Source organism: Tachyglossus aculeatus, chromosome 23 (assembly GCF_015852505.1).
Source record: "Tachyglossus aculeatus isolate mTacAcu1 chromosome 23, mTacAcu1.pri, whole genome shotgun sequence".
Taxonomy (NCBI): Eukaryota; Metazoa; Chordata; class Mammalia; order Monotremata; family Tachyglossidae; genus Tachyglossus; species Tachyglossus aculeatus.
The window spans coordinates 39,619,075-39,627,423 of NC_052088.1; positions in this window are offsets into that span (position 1 = coordinate 39,619,075).

An 8,349-nucleotide genomic window follows, 5' to 3' on the forward strand; every position below is an offset into this window, starting at 1 on the left:
AATTGACTGATGAAACCTCCTACTGCACCTTGCTGCTCTCCCACTACAACCAGCCCACACAATTGGCTTCTCTAATGCTAACCTACTCACTGTACCTCAGTCTCTTCTATCTTATTGCTGACTTCTTGTCCACGTGCTGCCTCTGGCCGGGAACGCCCTCCCTCCTCAAACCCAACAGACAATTATTCTCCCTCTTTCAAAACCTTATTGAAGACACACTTCTTCCGCCTTCCCTCTTTTCCTTTCCTTCAACTCCTTTCTGTGTCGCCCTGACTTGCTCCCTTTATTCATCCCCCCTCCCAGCCCCACAGCACTTATGTATATACCTGTAATTTATTTATTTATATTAATGCCTCTCTCCCCCACTAGACTGTAAGCTCGTTGTAGGCAGGGAATGTGTCTGTTATATTGTTATACTGTACTCTCCCAAGTGCTCAGTACAGAACTCTCACACAGTAAGTATTCAATAAATACAATTGACTGACTGAACCAAACTGTGCCAGCATGGACTGTTTGTGTGGACCCTGTTTATTGGAGACCCTCTAAGACATGGAGGAGTGGGCTCTTGGTGTTGCTCCAAACCAACATCGGCAGCCAGTCCGGGATGGGTAGGGCCAGCAAGATAATAATTATGGCATTTGTTAAGCGTTACGTGCCAGACACTATACTAAGCGCTGGGGTGGATACAAGCAAATCAGGTTGGACACAGTCTTTGTCCCACGCTGGGCTCACAGTCTCAATCCCCATTTTACAGATGAGGTAACTGAGGCACAGAGAAGTGAACTGACTTGCCCAAGGTCACACAGCTGACAGTTGGCGGAGCCGGGATTTGAACCCATGACCTCAGCCTCCAAAGCCCGTGCTCTTTCCACTGAGCCACGCTGCTCCTAGGGGTTTCCGGGTCTTTCAGGATTGCACCCCATATGGCAATCCAAGAGCCACGGGATGGTGGCAGAGGCTACTAGGCCACTTTTGGGATGCACAATTAGACTAGACCCCAGACAGCTCCCTGTCACACCTAAAAATAGGAAAGGACACTAGGTCCCTGAGGTTACTCCCAAGGTCCGAACTCAAAGACTTCCTGGGGAGTTGCTTCGTTAGGTCATGAAGCTTATGGGTTTTTGGTGTTTTTAATGACATTTGTTAAGCGCTTACTATGCGCCAAGCACTGCAGTATGCACTGGGGTAGATACAAGCTAATCTGGTTGGGCATAGTCCCCATCCCACATGGGGCTCACAATCTCAATCCCCATTTTACGGATGAGGTAACTGCTGCATTAGGTCACAAGTTCCTCAATTTCACCCAATACTGACTTTGTCCAACACAGCCATCCTTACCGCAACCAAGTGGCTTCCAAAACACTGCGGGCTGCAACCAGGACCTGCAACACATTGTCCACATTTCCTGCACTGAAGAACAGCTGCCTCTCCTTGGTTTGGCATCTACCACCTGGTACGAACACTCCTTTTACCTGTGGGAAAGAGAGACCCTTAAGAAGCAGCATGGCTCAATGGAAAGAGCACGGGCTTGGGAGTCAGAGGTCATGGGTTCAAATCCCCGCTCCACCAATTGTCAGCTGTGTGACCTTGGGCAAGTCACTTAACTTCTCTGTGCCTCAGTTACCTCATCTGTAAAATGGGGATTAAGAGGGTGAGTCCCACGTGGGACAACCTGATCACCTTGTATCCCCCTCCAGCGCTTATTCATTCAATCATATTTATTGAGCGCTTACTGTGTGCAGAGCACTGTACTAAGCGCTTGGGAAGTACAAGTTGGCAACATATAGAGATGGTCCCTACCCAACAGTGGGCTCACAGTCTAGAAGGGGGAGACAGAGAACAAAACAAAACATATTAACAAAATAAAATAACTAGAACAGTGCTTTGCACATAGTAAGTGCTTAACAAATGATATCATTATTATTATTAAGCAGCATGCAGAGTGGACAGAACACAGGTCTGGGAGTCTGAAGGTCATGGGTTCTAATCTCCGCTCTGGCACTTAACTGCTGTATGACCTTGAGCAAGTCACTTCACTGTGCCACAGTTCCCTATCTGTAAAATGGGGATTGAGACTGTGAGCCCTATGTGGGACAGGGACTGTCTCTATATGTTGCCAGCTTGTACTTCCCAAGTGCTTAGTACAGTGCTCTGCACACAGTAAGCGCTCAATAAATATGAGATTGATTGATTGACTGTGTCCAACCCAATTTGCTTTTATCTACTCCAGTGCTTAGAACAGTGCCTGACACATAGTAAGTGCCTAACAAACCATAATTATTATTATTATCCAGCACTTCCATGCAACCAGGGCCTGGGTGTAGGGAGTGTGTGGTTGGAAGTCGCTTTGTCAACGATAGAGACTTCCCACGCATTTAGTACTGTGCTCTGTACACAATCAATGCTCAACAAATATGACGGATTGGTCCCCCCAGGTGAGATCCCCCACAACTGCACTTGGAACACTTTAAGTATACCCTTTCAAATGCTGCCTCTTCAGCCCTAACACATCTAAACCTATCCCCTGATGACTAATGATGAGAGCCTAGCAAAGCACCACACACATTTGGGCAAATTATCAATTTGCTTTTTTGGAGTGGAAACACCTGTGCCCCCGCCACCCCCAGCTCTCTCTCTCCTGGCAGGGTGGTTCGTGCCCATTAATAAAGAGGTTCTCATTTTCCCGCACATCTCCCTTCTGTGGAAGAAATGCGCAGTCACTGACGCGTCCAGAGAGGAACAGCGTGGCTCAGTGGAAAGAGCACGGACTTTGGAGTCAGAGGTCATGGGTTCGAATCCTGGCTCCACCACATGTCTGCTGTGTGACCTTGGGCAAGTCACTTAACTTCTCCGAGCCCCAGTTCCCTCATCTGTAAAATGGGGATGAAGACTGTGAGCCTCCCGTGGGATAACCTGATCGCCTTGTATCCTCCCCAGCGCTGAGAACAGTGCTTTGCACATAGTAAGCGCTTAACAAATGCCATCATTGTTATTATTATTAACTTTCCAACAGCTTTAAAATCTCTGTGGCCGCAGATCTCATCCACACTCTTGGGTCAGGAGGGTGGCCCGCGATACTTGAGAACCTGCTTAATAGCTCACCCCTGGATGGACTGACTGGCTGGCCGGCTAGAAGCCCGGTAGGGAAGGAAGACACCTCCTTGCCCGACTGGCCTGCGGCCTCTCCATCTGGGATGGATCTCAGGGTGCCTCGAAGCTGGGAACTGGGCAGTGTGAAGCCTCCCTCTGCCTAGTTCTGCCTTGGGCTGCCCCTGGACACTACAGGGCATTGTGGAATCTCACCCACAGCCTGATCTCTCAAGGGGCATTTAGCTCAGCTCCTGCTGCTCAGGCATGCCTCAAGGCAGGCAATAGAGGAATGGCTCAGAAATGGTCCTGCAGGGCTGGTCTAGGGGAATAAAGGAGGAAGGGAGAGCAGGAGGAGAGAGGGGAGGAGGAAGGGAATTGCCCTTCAGACACATCTGCAGGGCACCAATGGTCCTGAGCATTTCTAGGGCTGGAGAAGCAGCATGGTGTAGTGGTTAGAGCACAGGCCTGCGAGTCAGAAGGTCATGGATTTGAATCCCACTCTGCCACTGGTCTGCTGTGTGACCATGGGCAAGTCACTTCACTGTGCTTCAGTTCCCTCATCTGTAAAATGGGGATTAAGACTGTGAGCCCCTCATGGGACAGGGACTGTGTCCAACCCGATTTGCTTGTATCTACCCCAGTGCTTACTACAGTGCCTGGCGCATAGTAAGCACTTAACAAATACCTTCATTATTATTAGGGGAAGTCTCCCTGGCACTAACTACACTTACCTGGATCTAGGGGAAACTTCCCTAGGTAGCCAACTGAACCCAGAACCTCTTCACAGCAGGGTCCCCCCCACCTCCCATCCACCCCACATCTTCTCTCCCTCACTCCCAGTCAGCCCACGGTACACTCTAGGGCTCAGTCCCCACTGCCCTCTGGACGGCTTGCTTACCACCCACTGGGGAACTTGGCTGGAGGAGGGGGCTAATCAAAGCTGGTGAGGAGCAGGTGAGCACCTAGAGTGGTCATAATGGTGTTCACTGGGCACTTGTCTAAGCACAATGGATGGTAATAATAATAATAATAATAATAATGGCACTGGTTAAGTGCTTACTATGTGCCAAGCACTGTTCTAAGCACTGGGGGATACAAGGTAATCAGGTTGTCCCACATGGGGCTCACAGACTTAATCCCCATTTTCCAGATGAGGGAACTGAGGCACAGAGAAGCTAAGTGACTTGCCCGAAGTCACACAGCAGACAAGTGGCAGAGCCAGGATTAGAAACCATGACCTAGACTGTGAGCCCACTGTCGGGTAGGGACTGTCTCTATATGTTGCCAACTTGTACTTCCCAAGCGCTTAGTACAGTGCTCTGCACAAAGTAAGCGCTCAATTAATACGATTGATGATGATGATGATGATGACCTCTGACTCCCAAGCCCATGCTCTTTCCTCTGAGCCACGAGTGCAATGCACTTTTTGCTCCTCTTCCCATTAACCCCACTAATACGACCCTCGTTAGCCTGGGCAGCACGGCAAGTAGCCGGTCCCAACCCAAGGGGTAGTTTTCTTAATTTGGAGAGAAAACCAATCCTAACATCCTATCCTTTAGTGTTAAATTCATAGAACTAAAAGGGATTTTGAAAGGTCAGCCGGTCCAGACCCAAACCTTCAGGACAAGGACACTCAAACAACTCAGGGCAAATGGTTGTCTCTTCTTTCCTCAAGGACAAACGAGCTTCTTTGAGAGGTCTCTGAAGTGCTTAACCACTCAGAAGCCAGTGTACTCCTTCCTTATGAACAACCCAATTCCCCTGTAGAAATAGCAATCAATCGAATTTACTGAGCACGTACCTTGTGCAGAGCACCGTACTAAATGCTCAGGAGAGCACAATAGAACAATACTATTCTAGCAATAGCAATAATACCTTGCATTTGAACCCATTCTGTTTTTCTGAAGTGCTTTCACGGTGATGATGAATCAATCAATCGATGGTATTTATTGAGTGCTTACTATGAGTAGAGCACTTTACTGTGCACTTGGGAGAGTGCAATACAACAGAATTAAGACACCTTCTGGCCTGTAATGAGCTTACAGTCTAGAGGAGATCATTCCTTCATGACATCCCTGTGAGGAACAGAAGAGCGGATATTATTCTTCCTATTCTATAGTACCTTTCCTGAAGTCTCTTTCACGGGATCCTCCTCTGCTTCTCACTGTGGGAGTCCCTCAGGGCTCAGTTCTGGTTCCCCTTCTATTCTCTAACTACATTTTCTCCCTTGGAGAACTCATTCACTCCCACGAGTTCAACCACCATCTCTCTGCAGATGATTCCCAAATCTACATCTCCAGCCCTGATCTCTCTCCTCCTCCTCTGCTGTCTCACATTTCTTCTGCCTTCAGGACATTTCTACGTAGATATCCTGTCAACACCTCAAACTTAACATGTCCAAAACAAAACTCCTCATCTTCCCACCCTGTCCACCCCCTGACTTTCCCATCACTGTGAACAGCCACCATCCTCAGTCTCACAAGCCCTTTTCCTTGGCATTACCCTCAATTCATCTCTCTCATTCAACCCACATATTCAATCTGTCATGAAACCTTATTCAGTTCTACCTTCAAAACATCTCTAGAATCTGCCCTTTCCTCTCCATCCAAACTGTTACCAAGTTAGTCCAAGCATTTATCCTAACCTGCCTCGACTATCACACGAGTTTCCTTGCTGACCTCCTTGCCTCCTGTCTCTCCCCACTTCAGGCCATAGTTCACTCTGCTACCCAGATCATTTTTCTACAAAACCATTCAAATCCATGTTTCCCCACTCCTCAAGGACTGCCAGTGGTTGCCCATCCACCGCCACATCAAGCAGGACCTCCTTACCATTGGCTTTAAAGCACTGAGTCACCTTAATAACAATAACAATAATTATGGTATTTGTTAAGCGCTTGCTACATGTCAAGCAATGTTCTAAGCACTGGGACAGATACAAGGTAATCAGGTTGTGCAATGTGGGGCTCACACTCTTAATCCCCATTTTACAGATGAGGTAACTGAGGCACAGAGCAGTTAAGCAATTTGCCCAAGGTCACACAGCAGACAAGTGATGGAGCCAAAATTAGAATCCATGTCCTCTGACTCCCAAGCCTGTGTTCTTTCCACTAAACCATGCAGCTTCTCCTTGCTCCCTCCCACCTTCCCTCTCTGATTTCCTACTACAGCCCAGTCCATATACTTCAATCCTCTAATGCCAAACTGCTCATTGTACCTCAATCTCATCTATCTTGCTGCCAACCCCTTGCCTACGCCCTGCCTCTGGCCTGGACCTCCCTCCCCCTTCATATCCAAGAGAACATCACTCTTCCCACCTTCAAAGCCTTGTTAGGAGAACAGCCCCTCTAGACTGTGAGCTTGTTGTGGGCAGGGATTGTCTCTCTTTATTACTGCATTGTACTTTCCCAAGTGCTTAGTGCAGTGCTCTGCACACAGTAAATATGATTGAATGAATTAATGAATCTCCTCCTCTAAGCCCTCATTTCCTCCTCTCCCACTCCTTTCTGTGTCACCCTTGAACTTGGATTTGCAACCTTTATTCAGCTCACCCTCAGCCCCACAGCACTAACGTACCTATCCATAATTTATTTAATGTCTGCCTCCCTGTCTAGACTGCAACCTCCTTGTGGGCACGGAACAGTCCTACCAACTCTGATAATAATAATAGTAATAATAATAATGATGATGATGATGACTGTGGTATTTGTTAAGCACTTAGTATGTGCTAGGCACAAGTATGACCAGAAACAGGGGCTATGTCCAACCTGAATACCTTGTACCCACCCCAGTGTTTAGTACAATGCTTTGCACATAGTAAGCACCTAACAATACCATTATTATTATTATAATGATCCCTGTCCTCAAGGAGTTTACCATTTAGCAGATGTAACAGATCACGATCTCATCAGAGTTTAAGCTCCAGGAGAGCAGGAAATGTGTCACCCTTTATTTTCTACTTTTCAAGCCCCTGGTACAGTGTACTGTACCAAATGGACACTCGATAAATTTTATGACTAATCATAAGAAGCAGTGTTGCCTAGTGGACAGAGCCCGGGCTTTGGAGTCAGAGGTCATGGGTTCAAATCCCGGCTCCGCCAATTGTCAGCTGTATGACTTAGGGCAAGTCACTTACCTTCTCTGGGCCTCGGTTCCCTCATCTGTAAAATGGGGATGAAGACTGTGAGTCCCCCGTGGGACAACCTGGGCACCTTGTAACCTCCCCAGTGCTTAGAACAGTGCTTTGCACATAGTAAGCGCTTAATAAATGCCATTATTATTATTATTATTATCACGGGCCTGGGAGTCAGAAGGATGTGGGTTCTATCCCGCTTGTCTGCTGTGTGACCTTGGACAAGTCACTTAACTTCTCTATGCCTCAGTTACCTCATCGGTAAAATGGGGATGAAGACTGTGAGCCCCATGTGGGACCGGGACTGTCCAACTTGATTAGCTTGTATCTACCCCAGTGTCTAGTACAGTGCTTGACACGTAGTAAGCGCTTAACAAATACCATCATCATCATCATCATCACCATGACTAGGCCCAATCTCCCAATCACACATCACTGGGCAAGGCATCCTTTCCACTGGGAGAGCTTTCCATGTGAAGATGCTACTCGGGGGGAAGTAAGCACAAGAATAGCAGGTCCTGAGGGTTAGCTGGACGACCCTGGTCCTGCGGTCACATGACTTTTGGGGGGCCCAGGGCAGGGGAGCCAGAAGGACCACATAGATTGAGTGGATGGGGAAGCCTGGGTGGAGGCCCAGCAGGGGAGGAGAGTCCTGGGAACCCTCGGCTATACCTCTGGAGTGCATCAAAGAACCGTCAAGAAGGGGAAGATAAAAGGGTTTTCTGCTCATGTTCGGTGCCCACGAAAGGGCGGAGGGAAGCAGGTACAAAAGGGCCCAGAGAGCCATCTATCTGGGAGGAGGCTCCCTTCTGGGGGACTTGGAGGAGAGGGGACGGGGGAAGACCAGTGGAAGTGGGAAGGGGTGAGACGAGTGGCCTCCGGATCTTTGTTAGTAACCCACCACGGTTCTGGAAGCAGCCCCTCTGAAGCACCATCTTGGGATTTTGGCAGCTGACTGGCCGGCCAAGTAGGAGATCCCTGCCTCCATGGGGCAGGACGGGTATTCTCCTTCAATCAATCAATCAACCAATCAATCGTATTTACTTCTGTGGTTCTCTCCCAAACATTCAGTCATCATCATCATCATCACTCGTATTTGAACAGTGCTCGGCGCTTAGAACAGTGCTT